Below are 20,327 nucleotides of genomic sequence, written 5' to 3' on the forward strand. Positions count from 1 at the left end.
TAGGTGCTTTTAATGTCAAGGTTATGGTCATAAAATGAGTGAATTTCATAATAGAAGAATCATAATCCTTATGGAAGAAGCTTATGAAAGGGAAGAAAGTGGAGAACCATATGAAGAAGAGGAGGCCGAATGTCACGACCAAAAATCCCAACCCATCGTGATGGTGCCTAACATACCGACTAGGCAAATTGTAACTTAACAATAAAGAGCCAAGACAACATAAATTATAGCAATAGCATAAGTCCGAAACCTCAATATAACTAAATACTTTCAATACAAGATAAATCCCCCAGAAACTAGTAAATACAGAGTCATGAGCTCTACAATGGAGTACAAGTCTGAAAAACTAAATAACAATACTGTTTGAACTGAAACAACAATACATAAGAAAAGACAAGTGAAAACTGCAGCCAAGGATGCAGCTCTACCTCGCCTCTCGAAGCTGGGTCCAACAGATAAATCTACTGCTGATAACTGGTCCCCACACCTGGACCTACATATTTAAGTGCAGAGTGTAGTATGAGTACAACCGACCCAATGTACTCAATAAGTATTGTAACTAACCTCGGTGAGGTAAAATAAGCACGAATTATAAATGATACTGGCAATAACCTGTACATTTTCATCATTTTAACAATTATAGAACAATAATGAAATCAAGTCATAAAGCATAGGAAGAATTAAACCGAGAAATCAAAATTTTAGGTATTAGTTGAGAAAAATACGTTTGAACATATGGGTTCTTTTGAGAGTCCAAAACTTATTATCCATCTTAAGGCTGAAGCCCAATAGTCCAATACCCATTTAAAGCCCACCCAATTTACCCAAACCTAATTACCTAAGACTTAGTCTTACTGATATATTCTCATTTCCCAAACCTAAATTAAAAATTAGATTTAGGGTTCCTCTGTGCGACTGCTGCCTTCTTCCTCAGCTCTGTGCGACTGTTGCCTTCTTCCTCAGCTCTGTACGACTGCTGCCTTCTTCCTCAGCTCGACTGTAATGCGTTCTTCCTCAGCTCGTCGCTCATCCTTCTTCCTCAGATTATTGCGACTTCTTCTGAGTTTTGAGTTCCTTTTCTATGTTCCTCAGTTCATTCGATTTTGGTGAAAATTTCTTGTGTTGATTATTCCGCTAAGTGAAAGTCAACATGTAACTTTCTTCTATTGATCCCTTTCCATACAATTTTGCATGGACTCCGGAATGCCAGTAGGCCTTGGAGGAACTAAAGCAATATTTATCGAGCTCGTCGCTGCTTCATACCCCGAAAGTGGACAAACAGCTTTACCTGTACTTAGCAGTCTTGGGGATAGCGGTAAGTGGAGTCCTGGTCCGAGAAGAACAAGGTACGCAATTCCCTGTCTATTATGTTAGTCGGACCTTAGGTGAGGTCGAAACTAGATATCCACACTTAGAAAAATTAGCGCTTGCTTTAATAAGCGCCTCTAGGAAACTAAAGCCATATTTCCAATGTCATCCAATATGTGTTGTAACAACTTATCCTCCTCGAAATATTTTGCACAAACCCGAGCTTTCGGGTCGATTGGCCAAATGGGCCGTAGAAATCAGTGGGTACGATATTGAGTATCGACTCCGAACCACCATCAAGTCTCAAATCTTGATGGACTTCGTGGATGACTTTACGCCGGCCCTCGTACCCGAGGTTGAAAAAGAACTACTGATAAAATCAGGTACATCTTCGGGAGGCTGGACTCTCTTTACGGATGGTGCTTCGAACACAAAGGGGTCCGGACTAGGCATCATACTAAAATCACCCGCAAGTAATGTAGTTAGACAGTCTATCAGAACTACAAAATTGACTAATAATGAGGCCGAGTATGAGGCCATGATTGCAGGTCTCGAACTAGTTAGAAGCTTAGGAGCAGAGGTCATACAGGCTAAGTATGATTCCCTCCTCATGGTAAACCAAGTTAACGGGACTTTTGAAGTCTGAGAAGACCAAATGCAGAGGTACTTGGATAAACTACAGGTGACTCTACATTGATTTAAGGAACGAACCTTGCAACATGTACCTCGAGAACAGAACAACGAGGCCGACGCTCTTGCAGACTTAGGTTCATCGGTCGAAGATGACGAACTCAACTTGGGGACTGTCGTACAACTCATGAGATCGGTAATCGAAGAAGGTCACGCCGAGATAAACTTCACAAGTTTAACCTGTGATTGGAGAAAAAAATACATAGAGTACTTAAAGAACAGGAAGTTTCCATCAGATCCAAAGGAGTCAAGAGCTCTGCGCACAAAGGCAGCACGGTTCACTTTGTCTGAAGGCGAAACGCTGTTTAGAAGGACGTTCGATGGACCGTTGGCAGTATGTTTGGGATCAGGATATACCGACTACATCCTACGGAAAATTCACGAGGGCACTTGTGGAAATCATTCTGGTGCCGATTCGTTGGTCCACAAAGTAATCAAAGCATGGTACTATTAGACCGATATGGGGAAGGATGTGAGGGAGTTCGTTCGAAAATGCGATACATGCCAAAGGCATGCGCCCATGATTCACCAACCTTGGGAAATACTCCACTCGGTCTTGTCCCCATGGCCCTTCATGAAATGGGGAATGAACATCGTTGGACCTCTCATGTCGGCCCCATGTAAGGTTTAGTTTATTTTGTTTATGACTGATTACTTCTCTAAATGGGTTGAAGCACAAGCTTTCGAGAAAGTCAGAGAAAAGGAAGTCACAGACTTAATTTGGGACCACATCATATGTCGATTCGGGATGCCCTCCGAGATTGTATGTGATAATGGAAAATAATTCATCTGTAGAAAAGTAATTAAATTTCTCGAGGATCACAAGATCAAAAGGATCCTATCAACACCTTATCATTCCAGCGGGAACGGACAAGCCGAATCGACCAACAAAACCATCATCCAAAATCATAAGAAGAGATTGACCGACGCCAAAGGAAAATGGAGAGAAATACTATCCGAGGTTCTATGGGCATACTGCACAACATCAAAATCCAGTACCGGAGCAACACCGTTCTCGTTAGTTTATGGCACCGAAGCTCTGATCTCGGTCGAGATAGGAGAACCTAGCATCGGGTTTCGATATGCAACAGAGGAGTCGAATAACAAGACCATGAATACGAGCCTAGAATTGTTGGATGAAAGACGTGAAGATGCTCTCGTCCGATTGGCCAGCCAAAAACAACGGATCGAAAGATACTACAATCGAAGAGCCAATCTTCGATATTTTAATGTCGGGGACTTGGTGCTAAGAAAAGTCACCCCCAACACCCAAAATCTAAATGAAGGGAAACTGGGTCCGAACTAGGAAGGACCGTTTTAGGTTCTCGAAATCATCGGAAAAGGATCCTACAAGCTCGGCACGATGAACGGCGAACAACTACCGAGCAATTGGAACGTATCGCACCTAAAACGATACTACTGCTAAGGTACGGCCCCTCCCATTTTCATTTATATTTTAAACTAACGCTTGTAGGTGGTCGACCAGAAACAATGATGGATTCTTCGACACGAAGCCTTTAGGTCTGAAAGCACGCGTTTCACTCTTTTTGCCTTAGATCGGTTTTGTCCTAAATGGGTTTTCCGATGAGGTTTTTAATGAGGCAACCATTGATCGTGCTAACTTATAACAATTCAACAGTATCTGAGGTTCTTTATAATCAACCTTGAATACTGGGGGGCATTGCCCTCGAATGTTAACTTTGATGCGAGGAAGTTACTTCATGGCAGCAAGGTCTCGATAGAAAAAATTTGTAAGGGCTAAATGGTTAAACGAACCGTGCCCGCGTAGTTTGCTCGAGCCCTGGCATAGAACATGCACGTATGTATAATCATTTATAAAGAGAAGTATTTTTCTCTACAGATATCTCATGCCTTAAAAAAATTTCTACTTTACAATTTCATACTCTCGATCTATTATGTAAATAGGCTTAAGGGCCGACCACAACCAGAGTTCGGATAATTACCCCCAGCTCGGGGACTGCTGTCCGAAAAATAAACGAGATCGAATTATTAAAACTCCGAGATCATAAGAACTTTTAGGCAACCCTCGATTTTTATAGGCCACGGGCACCCCATTCTGGGACTGACATTTCGGAAAAGCTTGAAGTAAAACGGGAAAATAAGCCCAAGGGGGAAAATCCCGAATTAAAGAAGCTACGGCAGAATTAACACGGGTCAGAGACGTACGAATTCTATAACAAAATAGTCCTTCGAATTCTTTCATAAACCGGTTAAAAAGGCTACTCCAGACAAAATCATAAAAGGTTTCGATAATATCAAGCCTCGAAAACTTTAATGAGTACAAAACTGTTCGAACTCTCGCACAATTCCTTATTTCATGCTAAGGCATTACAAGTTTTGCAAATACAAATGATAAAAAACTTTTTCAAGCCAAAAAGGGGAGAAAGCCATAAACAATCTTTTTACAAAAGCCTAAGGGCTGTTTTTTGCTTTGAGTTCGAGAGACCATCCTCGCTCAAATAAAAAACCTAAGGTTTACCTTACTTCGAGTTGGAGCAATCACTCACTCGATCGTAAAGCCTAAGGGATATACTAGTTCGATTTCAATCAAATTGTCTAAACCTCGTACCTTAGAATACAACGTCATAATTTTATACGGAAGAAAGAAAGAAAGTTTATATATATATATATCACAAATCATTTATAAGGGCAGCATGGCCCGATTAAATTTTTCTACAAAAGACCGAAACGATCTTAAAAGAAATACAAAAAATACTAATCCTAAAGGACTTAGTCTTCTCCGGGAGCAGCATCTTCGCCCTCGAGGCCTTCTTCGCTTTCAGATCCGCTCATACTCCCAGAATCATCATCATCAGGAAAGGCTAACACTCTGGCTTCAGCTTCAAGCTCCTTAGCATTCTTGATCTCGATTGTAAGATTGAAGCCACGAGCATGGATCTCCTCGAGAGTCTCCCTTCGAGACTGGCATTTAGCATGCTCGGCAACCCAGTTTGCTCGAGCCTGAGCAGCTTCGGCAACCTACTTTTCTCGAACCTAAGAAGCTTCAACGTCAGACCGGTAGATGGCCACCATTGCATCAGCGTTAGCCTTGGCTATTTCGACCTCCGATTTGGCTGCTGCAAGTTCTGTGGCCAGCCTCTTCTCTCTACTCACTGAGAAGCTTGAAGGCATCTCTCTCCTCAGTAAGCCCTCGAATTTCGGCTTCGTATCGGCTTTAGCTCCCCTCAGGATCGGAAGAAAGCCTCGTGATGAAGCACAAAAGCCTGCAAAAATAGAAAGAAGGAATTATACAAAGGGGAGAAAAGTACAAGTATGAAAATTGACAAAGAAAATATGAACTTACCCGGTTCAGGGCCTGTTGGGCTTCGTTAAAAAGATAAGGCGCTCCCACCTCGTCCATCTGGGCTTGGTCTTCTTCTGTGACCAAACATCGGAGGTAGCTAGCCACCCCTACGGGGGCAGCAAGAACCCTCGCATCCTTTGGTACCGTGATAACGATTGTTCGCTTACGCTCGGGATCGACACTAGGGGCTGAAAACTGATTGGTTAGTTTAAAACTCAAGGAAGCCTCGCCCAAGCTCTTCTTCGGAGCCTCCAAGTCACTCAGACCGGTGACATCTTCTACCTCAACAAAATAACCACGAAAATGATCTTCCTCTCCGTGGGCTCCCTCCCTGTAACAAGTCTCCACGACCTGAGCGTCGCGTATCATTGACTCAGAAAATGAAGGGAACGAGGGGAAATCCCCGATCTCTATTTCCCCAAGTGGGTCTTTTGGGACGCCGCCTCCATCTTGGGGAGCCTCAAGCCCAGTTTCTGCACCGGCATCCACCGCCTCTTCAACGGTCTCGTCGCCCCGAGATAAAGAATCTTCGGTTCTTCTCGGCTCGGGGACTTGGGCCGAAGTCTCCTCCTCGACCTCATCAAGCCTAGACGGAGCAGTATCAACTCCCACCGGTTCCGAAGTTCTCCAAATCTCGGAGCTAGCTCGCACATGGGCCACCAGCCCGGAATCATCTTCTTTCTCTTCTTCTTCTTCTTCTTATTCTTCCCTTAGTCTTTGGACTGACTCCATAGTCAGTGGGATTGTGTTCCCCTTGGGTTTACGAGTTATTCTCTTCTTGGGCTTTTGACCTTCGGAGTTCGAGGCCCTTTTCCTCTTATTTTCCTTCGCCTATTTTGAGATAGGTGGTGAAACTTCTTCATCACCGGACAGGGGTCTCATAGTCACATCCTTTCCGAGACCTACAAAAGGAGAAAGTAAGTAAACTCATGTTTGAAAAGATTCTTGAACGATAGGAAAATAGGTAAGTCACGAAGAAGGCTTACCATGAGTACCAGCCTCCCACCGGCACTTTGATAAATCGCGCCATGCACGCTCGGCATATGTTGACATCGAAACCAAGCTTCTAACCCAGTTCTCGAGGTGGAGAACCATTCCCGGTATCCAAGCAACGGCTGCATCGAAACAAACATTGATAAGAAAGGATGAAGAAGTAAAAATAACGAACAGAAATTAAAGACAGAATCTTACTTACGTTTCATATTCCATTTCTCAGGAAATGGCATGCTCTCAGCCGGGATTAGGTATGTGGTCTTCACCCGAACGAACCGGCTCATCCAACCCTGATCTTTGTCTTCATCTATACCCGAGATGAGTGACTTGGTGGCCCGGCGTTGAAGCTTTATCAGCCCGTCTCGATAGAGTCGAGGGCTATATAATCTTATGAGGTGGTCAAGGGTGAAGGGAAGCCTGTCGATTTTGCTCATGAAGAAACGGAGCAGTATCACGATCCTCTAGAAAGAAGGGTGAATTTGGCTGAGGGTCACCTGGTATTTCTTGCAGAAGTCTACGATGACCGGATCGAGGGGACCCAACGTGAATGGATAAGTGTAAACACTCAGGAACCCTTCCACGTAGGTGTTGATCGCTTCTTCTGGTGCCGGTATCACAACCTCTTTGTTTCCCCAATTGCAATCTTTCTTCACCTGGTCAAGGAGACTTTTGGATATCGAGCATATATATCTCGGCTCGCATCGACCAAGAATTGGTGAGAGTTTCTCGACCTTAAAGTCGGAATCAATGACACACACCCCAGGAATAAGTTCTTCAGGGCGTGGCTCCACCACTGGTTTCTCGCCGGCCGGCCGAGATGAGGAAGCAACCTCTTTGTGCGGAACAATTTTAGATGTTTTGGCCAATTAGTTTTTGTGGTCAAAGAAGAATGGAGATTGTAGTATTTGGTGTTTTAGGAAGAACAAGCAAAGAAATTCAAAAACCTGAAGATAGGAAGCTTTGGAGAATGCAAAGAACTATGGAGATTGGAATGAAAAAGAATTGAAAGTAAAGTTTGAAATAATGAAGAAGAGGGCTATTTATCAGTTTTACAACGACAGTTCAAAACTGGTAATGGTCGACCGTCGACTGACGCGCATTAAATACCCGAAAAACTGTACCGACGAGACGTTTCGGTCACTCCTGCTACTTATGTCACGTCGATTACGTCATGATGTACAGAGGTGAAGATCGAAGGCTCAAATCGTTTCTTGTCATTACTCTCCAAATAACGAGGGGACTATCTATATACACCCGATTTTATATGGTTAATCGAGACCGAGAAGGATAGAGATCTAGCGAGATCGAAGGAAGCCTGCTAAGTCGAATAACAGAAAGCCGAGGAATCCGTGACCGGGCGAGGATTGTGGCAGAGATCTCGCCATGAATCAAGTCAAGACCGGTTGATTAGCCAATTAGGAGATTTTCTTCTGTATTTAGAATTGTACCCATATGTAGAACTTCTCTATTATATAAAGGTGGTTCCAATCATTTTGTAAGGGGGACATTCACGCATAACAAAGTAATATATTACGTTTTCTCTCTTAAGTTCTCTTATTCAGTTATTCAGTTCTTGCTTTTCAATAATATACTCAATTGGTTCGAGGGCGACCTAGCTTGAGGGTCAAAATTACGCGTTACATTGGTTTGCTTCATTTTACAGTTAATTTTCAATTCTCATATTTCTCAGTTTGTGCCAAGTGAAATCACATATCCTTAAAACCACTTACAAATTTAATTGTTATCCGTTCTTAAGTGTAAACATAGACTTAAAATATAAAATGGTCTAGTTTCTTATTAGACTTTAGTGTAAGATGTTTTTCCTAATGGGACCAAACCACCAACTTTTTAGGAGTCTTTTAGTCCTAACAGAGATTTTATAAGTATAATTTATCCAACTTGTAATTTATTTATTTTATTTTTTTGTATAATTGAGGTAAATTGAGATGCATCTTAATTGAAAAATATAGTTAGTGAGGTTTTATATAAGCTAATTCTGACTTGTTGTGACCGAACCACCATATCAAACTCAGTTCTAACTTTCTAGATAGCAATAATAGGAATATATAGACAATAATTTACTAAAACTAAAGCCTTTACAAACTCAAAGTGACTCATCACCAGATCTAGTCCAGAGGCTCGGCACTTTTTTAAAACTGGTCTTTGAGAATGTTGTTTTGACTTTTTGAAAGAGCACTTTTCCAGTTTATTAATAAATATCCCGTTAATCTGTGTTTTGCTGTCGAGTCTTAAAAGTTGATATTAAGAAGGCAGTTGCCTAATTCTTGCATATTCATTGAACCAATCTCTTATTCTAAAAACCCTAATATTTAGAACAAGCAAATCGTGATGATGATTGATCTTTGATAATGATAAAGACCATAATGACGATGAATGTGAGCTACAAGATATTCTTTATTCTTCTTAAGCTGATCTGCCTTTTAAACATACTAACCATCATCATTGTTCAATGGCCCTCTCCCTCACAGAAAATTAAATGGATTTAACTGCATTACTTTTTTTTGTTCTTCTGCTTTTGATTTGCTATCCGGTGTTCGATATTTGTATTGATGTCCGACTAATTCAAACTCGAAACATCTGATTAATTATTTAGAAATATGTCACCACAAATCTTTGGCGGTGATTCACTGCCACTGCGTTGTCCATTGCAGTCCATATGTGTGAGACAGTAGTAATAGTTGTTTGACCAAGAATATAATTTTCGGTTTAAACTATTAAATTTATACAAGGAAGGATTAAATCTAGCAAGGGTAATAACTCTAGATATTTAAGCACTAAGACCCATGTTAGTTGAGACAGATTCCATATACGACTGGTGGCAATAGATATAGGATACACTTAAAGCAAGAACATTAAAGAAGATATAACTAACAATAAATGTCAATAAATGGTATTTATTTAAATAAGAAGAATGATTCACCCAACAATTGATAGGTTGAACGAATAATTTGCCTGACAGTGATGAATGACACATAAATTTACGATTCGAATGAGCGGTCCTCGAATCTGATAGAAAAGTGGGGAACAATGTCAACAAGAATCCGTTGCAAAAAGGTAATCTTTGTGTTTTTTATAAGAGAGAAAGTTTCCTTCTCAAAAGTGTTCTTATCAGAAAATAAATATTATATGGCCCTATCATTGTCTTTTCTTTCTATATATATGGGGTCTTTTTCCTAAGAAACCTTAATAGTACAAATGAAGGGAATATTCACTAGAATATTTTCTTTTAGTACCCATCTTGACAAATTAGCCGTTATAAGTCCTGTCATCAACAGTCGATCTCGACCCCGACCCTTGCTGACATATTGATTGCGATAATCGTCGATATCTTGACCACGGCTCATGTCGGCATCTCGGCCATTGACTTCGATGCGTCTTGGGCGAGCTCGACTGATAACTTTCTTTAATGTCATATTACGCTAAATATTCAGAAGATGGATTTTGACCTATACAATAGTGATATATTAACCAAATAACCAACAAAAACCTTATGCAATATTACACGATTTAAATCAACCTTCCGTAGAACCATAGTTTCATATTAAGCTTATTGGATAAAATGAGGTGATTTGAATGTTCTATTTAACTTCTTTTTTTCATTTTTTTAAGGCAACTCGTTCTGTTCAGTTTACTATGGGAACTTACTTTATTTGGTTACTAATTGTCGAGGCCAATGTCATAGAGATATTGTACATACTAATTTTGTTTTAGGAGCCTATACGAAAGTAAATTAGAAAGAACAGAATGGATCATCTGGTTGTTGAAATAGACACATGGCTACAACTTATAAGTAGGTAATAGATATTCGTTCAATTAATCACATGGATGAGGAAATGATCTCATATGCCCACCTACAATTTTGATAGTGAAAATTGAACCTACAAGAATCTCATAGTATATTTTCTTTACAAATCTCTTATGTTATTATTTGTTGATCTCTTGTGATAAAGAGTCATATAATTAAAATAACATTTATAATTGATTACAAAATCAAATCTTCCTTAAAAATTTATCTGAGTACGGGTAGAATCAGGGATAAAGTTACCCTCAATTTCCCGTTAAGAAGCGAGGAACGACGTTACTCGTTACTAGCTCGAGTGAGACCGAGGGTGCCCGCAAATTGGAACCGGACGGAATCGAGCATGGCTAAACCCGGAGAGACTCTAACTCGAGCAATACGTAGAATCAAGGGTAAAGGAAAAAACGGTTAAAGAAGACAAACGGAGAAACGAAATATCTGCCATCAGCCGGATATTACGGAGCGGATCATGCTCGGTATTGGTTGTAGATCGTGTTTTCGTGAGAGAAAATAAAGGAAAGGATATTTACCTTATTTAGACTTGTATTTGAGTTAAAACTCCTCTACTATATAAAAAGGAGAACCCTTTCATTTTTGGGGGATTGTTACTGGCACACATATCAATGCAATAAAATTTACTTTGGCTTTTAGTAATTGTTCAAGTATTCTTCAATGGTTCATCCATCTATTGGAATCAGAACCCTATCTCGAAGGCTCATGCGAGACTGGACATTGGAATTTAAGTTAAATCCAAGGTTTATTATTACGTCAATTCGGTTTGATCATTTCATTTCATTTCAATTCAATTATTTACTGTTCTTTGATCATTTGTGTTAAATTAAACTATATATTATTTAAATCGCGTATAAATTTAATTATTATTCGTATTAAGGGTAAACAGTTTGGCGCCCACCGTAGGGCTAAGGATAATAGTGGTAATTTAATATGAATCTTGATAACACACACTATTTTACACTTGTTCTTTAAAGTTTGATTTCAGAATTGTTCAATATGTTAGATTCTCAATCTGCTCACTTAAGTGTTGACACCGAATCAGGCTACCATGGTGAAAATAACAACGGGGTGCCAAATAACGGCGTCCTGTATCGGCTAAAAATTATCATAATTATATGTGGACCAAGTCAACATCAAGAAAGCCTTCGAAGGTTGCCACGCATCATCGATTTGGTTTCAACAGAGGACGAAGGCAAGGTTAAAGTGATCTAACAAAGGACGAAGGCGAGGTCGAGTAGACTCGACAGAGGATAAGGACGAGGACGAGTACTCCGTTTAGCAGAGCAGTAACGACTAGTACCTTATAGAGAATATTCTAGGGAATATTTCTCACATATGTACTATTAGGATTTTTATGGCTAATGTGCTCTTATAAATAGAAAGAGAGAGGATTGTAGAAGGGATTGGACACTCATTGTAAAAAAATAATACATTGACATTCTCTAAAAATTCTTGTTTTATCTTTGACATACAAAATATACCTTTTCTTGAGATCTTTATCTATCTTTTCTCCCACGATCCAAGGAGGATCCGAATATTCTAAGGCTTATCATCATCCATCTTTGGCAGAGGGAATATCAAAGAATCTCACCATTTTCGGGTGACTCCTGTGCATTTATTTACATAAATGTCATTCATTATTATTTATTGCTATTTAATTCTACCATCTTAGTTCTTGGGTCATTGAATTTTGCTTTATTGTCACCATTTATTGCTGCTCAAATAGTACTCGTAACATCTTGCTACAAAATTGGTTAATCAATCTTTTGGGTATTAATATTGGCTAAGATTAACTCTATTCTATTAGAAAATCTAATTATTTAAACCTAGATCTAAATTTTGGGTCAAACAGTACCCCTTGTCGACCCTAATGTCGTTCTGCTCGCTAACCAACTTGATGCCAATTCACAGGTTGTTGTTAACACTAACCTACCAACTGACCCCAATAACAGTGTTCACGGGGTACCTCAGTCGGCGGTTCGCGGGGCACCCGAAGGGTGAATGATGGAGTTAGCTTGCATTTGATTTTTGAGATGTTGCAAGCCCAACAAATTGCCATAGCACAACTACAGAGTCAATCACAACGCGACTGAACCTGAACGGGTTAGAGAAGATGCTCGGAGGGAAGAACGGATGTCACAGAACCGAACGGGCCCGCGTCCGAGGAAACTTTTGAGGTGATGAAAATGCTTGAGGCAATGACAAAATGGGGTAAAATTCGGCGAAAAGAAGATAGAGGCAAACTATAAGAAAGTGAAAACTTACAACTCAAGGGTCGATCAGATCCTGAGGGCACCTATGATAGCGAAGGGACCAGATTCCAAAAAGTTCATTCAGAAGCCTTTCCCCCCGAGCGCGGCACCAAAACCTATTCTAAAAAGGTTCTGAATGCCCGATATCCCAAATATAATAGGACCACGGATCTAAACGAGCATGTGACCTCTTACACATGTGCAATAAAAGACAATGACCTCGAGGATGATAAGATCATGTCGGTATTACTAAAAAAATTCGGGGAAACCGTGTCCAAGGGAGCGATGATATGGTATCACAATTTACCTCAAAACTCTATTGGTTTGTTTACTATGCTTGCATATGCCTTCTTTAAATCTCACGCTGGGGACATCAAAGTTGAAACAAGGAAATCAGACATGTTCAAAGTCAAGCAGCGGGATAACGGGATGCTTAGGGAATTTGTATCGAGATTTCAAATGGAACAAATGGACATGTCACCGGCTCTAGACGATTGGGCCATTCAAGCATTTACTCAGGGGCTCAACCCCCAAAGTTAGGTTGCATCTCAAGAGCTGAAGCAAAATTTGGTAGAGTATCCAGCGGTTACTTGGGCCGATGTCCATAACAGGTATCAACTAAAGATCATAGTCGGGGAGGACTAATTAGGGACCCCATCGGGGTTGGTTTATCCCAATAGAGCAAATGACAAGTCTAAAAGAGTAGTGGACCAGTAGTCGAGTCCATCTCTAGACCGATACCAACCTTACAACTCAGATAAGATGGGAAACAAACCCAGTCGTTATTCGACCAGGAACGACAGAAGAAATGATCAAGGTCTAAGAAATCGAGGGTTGGTGAATAGAAAAGGGTTTGACAGATCAACCAGAGTCAGAGATGCCCCGAGGCTATCAGAATATAACTTCAACATAGATGCGACAAGTATAGTGTCGGCTATCAGTTGCATTAAGGAGACCAAATGGCCGAGGCCGCTCCAGTCCGATCCAGCACAGAGAGATCATAATTTGATATGCAAATGTCACGACACTCGTGGGCATAGAACCGAGGATTGTCGGCAGTTAAGGGAAGAAGTGGCTCGTTTGTTCAACAATGGGCCTCTTCGAGAATTCCTAAGTGAGTGGGCCAAAAACCATTTCAAAAATAGGGACGCCAACAAGCAAGTCGAGTAGGAAGAACCCCAACATATGATTAATATGATTATTGGAGGAGTAGACGTTCCCCAAGGTCCAATGATGAAACGCACCAAAGTTTCTATCACAAGAGAAAAACGAACTCGAGATTATGTTTTGGAAGGATCTATCTCGTTTAGTGACGAGGATGCTGAGAGCATCATTCAGCCTCACAACGATGCACTTGTAATATCTGTACTCATTAATAAATCTCGAGTTAAGCGTGTGTTAATTTATCTAGGTAGCTCGGCCAACATCATCCGATGGAGAGTCGTGGAACAACTGGGGCTGTTGGATCATATCATACCAGCAATTCGAGTACTGAACGGGTTCAATATGGCGTACGGGGAAACGAAGGGAGAAATCACCTTAATGGTCAACACGGTCGGAACCACTCAACAAGCAAAGTTTTATGTGATCGAGGGGGACATGAGGTACAACGCCTTGTTCGGGAGACCGTGGGTTCATAGCATGAGGGAGGTATCAATCGACCTTGCACCAAGTGTTGAAATTTCCAACCCCAGGAGAAATCAAAATGGTCTATGGGGAACAACTGGCCGCAAAGGAGATATTCGCCGTCGAAGAAATGATCCTTGTACTCGCGATCATGACCTCAAAAGATAAGGGACCGATCAGAGAGAAAAGAACCAAATAGCAATCACAGGTCTCAGCCTCAACCGAGTCGGGAAAACTGGAGGACCGTCCAACATATGAGGAAGATGACTTCGGGGTCCCGAGATCCTTCATAGCACTTGATGACGCCGATGCCACCAAGTCAATAATTGAGGAACTGGAACAAGTCATATCTTAAAGCTAATGCCGATTATTTTGCCTGGCCGCACTTAGATATGAAAGGAATCCCACGGGCGATAACAACTCACAAATTGAGTTTGGATTCGAATTTCCATCCGATTAAACAGAGAGGAGGCCACAGTCTGAGGTCAAACACGTATTTATCAAAGACGGGGTATCTAAACTTTCAAAAATAGGTTCTATTCGGAAATTTAAATACCCGTATTAGCTAGCTAACGTAGTCGTCGTACCTAAAAAGTAAAACAAACTTAGAATGTGTATAGATTATAAGGATTTGAATAAGGATGCCCAAAGGACTCATTTCCTTTGCCTAACATCGACCGAATGATCGATGCAATGGCAAGGCACGAGATGCTGAGCTTTCTCGATGCCTATTTCGGGTACAACCAAATACGGATGGACTCGGGCGACCAAGAGAAAACTTCTTTTATAACTAGGTTCGAAACGTATTGCTATAACGTGATGCCATTTGGGTTAAAAGATGCTGATCCCACATACCAACGCCGAGTAAACCGAATATTCAAGAAACAAATAGGAAAATCAATGGAGGTTTATATTGATGATATGTTGGTTAAGTCCCTGCGAGCAGAGGACCATTTGAAACATTTGCAGGAAACCTTCGACATACTGAAGGAATACAATATAAAGTTGAACCCAGAGAAGTGTGCCTTCAGAGTTGGCTCGGGCAAGTTCTTCGGTTTCATGGTATTTAACCGAGGAATAGAGATCAACCCGGATAAGATAAAGGCCATAGAAGATATCACCTTGGTTGACAACATTAAGGTAGTGCAAAGGCTGACCAAGCGAATAGCCGCATAGGGCCGATTTATTTCCAGGTCATCGGATAAAAGCCACCGATTTTTCTCATTACTAAAGAAAAAGAGTGACTTCGCTTGGACCTAGGAGTTCCAAAAGGCTTTGGAGGAACTCAAACAATTCTCATCAAGCCCTCCTTTGCTGCACACCCCGAAGGCGAACGAGTAGCTATACCTTTACTTGGCAATTCCCGAGGTAGCGGTAAGTGGTGTCCTGATCGGGAAGAAGAAGGTACGCAATTACCTATATATTATGTTAGTAGAACCCTAGGTGATGCCTAAATGAGGTATCCACGCCTAGAAACACTGGTGCTTGCCTTACCAAGCGCATCTAAGAAACTAAAACCATATTTTCAATGTCACCCTATATGTGTCGTGTCTCGTATCCATTAAGGAATGTCATGCATAAACCCGAACTCTCAGGCCGGCTAGCAAAGTGGGCCGTAGAGATTAGCGGGTACGATATTAAATACAAACCTCGAACAATTATAAAGTCCCAGATATTGGCAGACTTTGTGGCCGATTTTCACACCAGCCTTGATTCCCAAGGCTAATAAAGAATTATTACTTGCCTCGGGGACTAGCTTGGGGGTTTGAACCCCATTCACAAATGATGCCTCCAACGCGAAAGGGTCCGGGTTGGGTATCGTGCTAAAAAACCCCACAGGTAACATAATAAGGCAATCAATTAGAACTGTGAAATAGACTAACAATGAAGTCGAGAATGAGGCCATGATTGCAAGCCTGGAATTGGCTAAAAGCCTGGGGGCTGAGGTTATCAAAGCCAAGTATGATTCCTTCCTCGTTGTTAACCAGGTCAACGGAATATTAGAAGTCAAAGAAAACTAGATGTCGAGGTACTTGTATAATTACAAATAGTGTTGCATCGGTTCAAAGAATGAACGCTACAACATGTAACTCGAGATCAAAATAGTGAGGCCGATGCATTGGCTAACTTAGGGTCGTTAATGGACTTCGAAGAATTTAACTCCGGAACAATAGCGAAATTGATGAGCTCAGTAATAGAGGTCGGTCATGCCGAGGTAAACTCAACAAGTTTGACTAGGGATTGGCGAAACAAATACATGGATTACCTTCAGAAGGGGAAACTATCATCACATCCAAAATAATTGAAGGCCCTTCGAACTAAATTTGCCAGGTTTTGCTTGGTTGAAGGCCAACTATACCGAAAGTCATTTTTTGGATCGTTAACAGGATGTTTGGGGCTTGGAGAGACTGATTACATGATGAGGGAAGTCCATGAGAGGACTTGCGGAAACCCCTCAGGAGCAGAATCGTTGGTCCAAAAATTGATCAGGGCTAAGTATTACTGGAATGAAATGGAAAAAGATGCAAAGAACTTCGTTCGAAAGTGTGACAAATGTCATATACATGCTCTGATGATCTACCAGCCGGGAGAGTTGCTTCACCCGGTCCTTTCCCCTTGGCCGTTCATGAAATGGGGAATGGATATCGTAGGTCCTTTACCATGGGCACCCAGTAAGGCTCATTACATATTGCTTATGATTGATTACTTTTCGAAGTGGGTTGAAGCACATGCATTTGAGAAAGGTAAGAAAAAAGAGGTTATCGACTTCATCTGGAATCATATAATCTGCTAGTTCGGGGTACCAACCGAAATCACGTGTGATAATGGGAGATAATTCATCGACAACAATATCAATAAGTTATTTGAAGATCACAAAATCAAAAAGACTTTATCAACCCCTTATCACTCGAGCGCAAACGGTCAAGCGAAGTCGACAAATAGGGCTATACTGTAGAACCTGAAAAAAGATTGTCCGACTCAAAACCAAGGTGGAAAGAAATTCTACGTGAGGTTTTATGGGTGTATCATATAACTTCGAGGTCGAGTACTAGAGAGACTCATTTTCTCTAGTCTACGGCACAAAAGCTTTGATTCTGGTAGAAGTAGGACAACCGAGCTTAAGGTTCCGATATGCTACAGAAACATCGAATGACGAGGCCATAACCATAAGTTTAAATTTAGCGGATGAAAGGCGAGAAGCCGCCCTCATCCAGTTAGTAGCTCAAAAGCAGCGAATGGGAAAATATTACAACTGAAGGGCAAACCTTCGACACTTCTAAGTCAGGTACTTAGTATTGAGGAAATTCACACTACATACAAGAACCCGAATAACGGGAAACTAGGCCCGAACTGGGAAGGACCATATAGAGTCACCGGTATAACCGAAAAAGGCTCGTACTAGCTTGAGTTCGAAAATGGTGTACAACTGCAAAACAACTAGAATGTGGCACACTTGAAGCGGTACTATTGCTGAGGTATGAATACCTAAATTTCTTTGAGGTTTACTATCCTTTGAACTAACCCGTGCAGGTACTCAATCAAAGTCAAGTCCAAGAATTAGGTTTGAAAGCACGTGTTGCACTCCTTTTCCCTTTGACCTATTTTTTCCCGTAATGGTTTTTAGGACAAGATTTTTAATGAGGCAACAATAAGCGTGCTACTCTAGTTTTGAAGACCAGTCAAGCATCGGGGACTGGGGACTACTCGCATCAGATCATTAGTACTCGAGCCCTCAAAATTCAGCCTCAAGTACTAGGGGACTATCACACCCTGAATCAAGATTCGAAGATATGAGGTTCAAACGATCAAATGAATCGTGCCCGGATAGTTCATTCTCGCCATGATAGATAATTTTTGTATCTTCAGTTACTTACACTACATTTGATGTAATTAAGTGAGAAACTTCACCTTCTATACTTCATCGGTTCATGCTTACATGAGCAATGTTACCTTTATGTCACTTAGAATAAATATTATGTTCAAAACCTTCAAAGCCTTCGGATCATCATTAACCGGAGGCATGAAACCAAAGGTAGTAAGAGTCAGCAAGACTGTGCCCAATTATCTAAAGACCCCTAAGCCTACGGGTCGCCTTGAACCGGGAACTGTTGTCTGATAATAAGATCGGGCAAATCGGGCTACTAAACCTCGAGGGAACCGAGCCTACAAGGAAGGGCCTAAATACGAAAGGCCACAGCTAACTTAAGGTGCAAAGCCATTGGAACTTCGATCCCAATATATAAATGACTCAGAGACATCTGAGTTCATAAATATAAAAAGTAAGGTCCTTACATATTTTATGTCTATAAAGACTATGTCTGATCTGATCAAATCAATCAGTTTCGAATCACGGCCAAAGAAAGGGCCACTTTCGGCAAAGATTAACTGTGTCCAGATAAATTATTCAAATAGTTTAATTAAGACTTCATTTCATTTTTGTTAGACCCTCCGAAGTCAAAGCAACTCGGAGCCGTTGTTTGACCCGGACCCTATTCAAGTTTTGGAAGTAGAACAATTTGAGCAATGTCAAACTTTATGCTAAGGCATTGATGATGTATTAAGTTCGAGACACAAGTTATATATCCTAAGTCCTAAACATAAGCAAATGTAGAAAAGTTAAAGGACACAATATATAGCCGAAGGGTAATTTCATATATTTATTCACCAAAAGTTATTTACAGAGGCACAAGAAAACCGCCCCAAAGTACAAGCGTACAAATACAAGAAAAGACAAAAATAATATAAGCCAAGGCATTACCTGCCTAGTCTTAATCAAAGCCCAACTCGCTATCCAAACCCTTACGCTGGTACCTCGCTTTGGCCTTGGCTTCGTACCTTTTGGCCTCTTCGATCTTGGCCGCTAAGTCGACCCCCCTGGATTGGATCTCCTCGAGAGACTTCCTCCAAGATAGCCACTTCACCTACTCAGCCTTCATTATGATCCGGGCTTCGGCTAACTCGAAATCGGCCTTATATTGGGCCAAAATATCTTGGGCTTTCTAGACCGCGTTCGAAGCCACCTCCAATTTGGACTTCAACGCAATGTACTCTTGGACAAGAGCATCACGCTCTATGTTAGCCAATGCGAGTTATGCCGGGAGTTCCTCGTTCAGCTGAGCCCATTTGTTGGCCTTCTCTTTCGCCACTTGGAGCTGCACTCCGGTTGACACCGAGTCCTCTATGGTGGCATTCTGCTCCGATGCTGGGCGATCTATTTTGACTCTCATCACATTTGATTAAGTCTTGACTCTATCCATCTCGCTGAGCTGGTCGATCAAGGTTATCTTCCCTTGGACCTACGAGGTTGAGACGTTAGCATTAGTGTTTAGCCTCTCATTATCAATATCGAGCACTCTTACCTTCTCGACCAGAAGAGCATGGTCTTGTTTCGCTTTCGAGGCCTCCTTCTGGGCCTTCTCCAGTTCGTCCTGAAGGGTAGGGAGCTCGGCCATGTCCTTAAGGACATCATCCTTCTGCTCACCGAGAGCTTTGTATATCTCTGTTTGTTGGACCTGCTCCTTGAGCTTGAACTCGAGGTGGATCACCTCCATCCTAGATCGATGAAAGCTTTCATGATGAAGTTGTCATGCCCCGAGCCTAGGGGCGAGACCGGCACCCGGTGCCTCATCTATCCTTGCGTACCAACTTGCGACTAAGGGGCTCTAAACATATAATGTCATACTTTGGCCATGGGCCACATTGCAAAACAATTTGCATAGTAAAATATAAAACTGAATGGAAACCAACACAGACTAAATATCAATATAAAGCTGGGCCGGCAAGGCCGTCATAACTATTACAGCTGACAAACCAACAAAATATACATACAAGGCCTACAAACCCAACATACTACACTAACTGACAAGTTATGTCTACAAGCCTCTACTGCTGGATGTAATGCGATCGAAATAGTTCCCCGACCTACCCATAACCTATATACGTATATACACAAGATGTACACAAAACTTCTAAACCCGGCAACTCCGAAGGACGTGAAGCTTACCGATAAAGCTGAACTCAGGCAACACCTACTGAGGAGGTCTACCCGTCTGTCTGTCTGAACCTGTACGCATGAAATGCAGTGGCCCTAGAAAAGGGGCGTCAATACGAAATAATGTACCGAGTATGTAAGGAAACAGAATAACTGAAAGCTGAAACTGAACTGATAATATAATAACTGAAAGTAACTGGGAGTCAAAGAAAATTTGAATATATGCTTACTTGCTGATACTGACTCAACTCTCTCAATATAGTAAGTAAAATAACTGTCCGACCCTATAAGGCTATGTATATATGT

This window comes from Nicotiana tomentosiformis, chromosome 2, assembly GCF_000390325.3.
Source record: "Nicotiana tomentosiformis chromosome 2, ASM39032v3, whole genome shotgun sequence".
Classification (NCBI taxonomy): domain Eukaryota; kingdom Viridiplantae; phylum Streptophyta; class Magnoliopsida; order Solanales; family Solanaceae; genus Nicotiana; species Nicotiana tomentosiformis.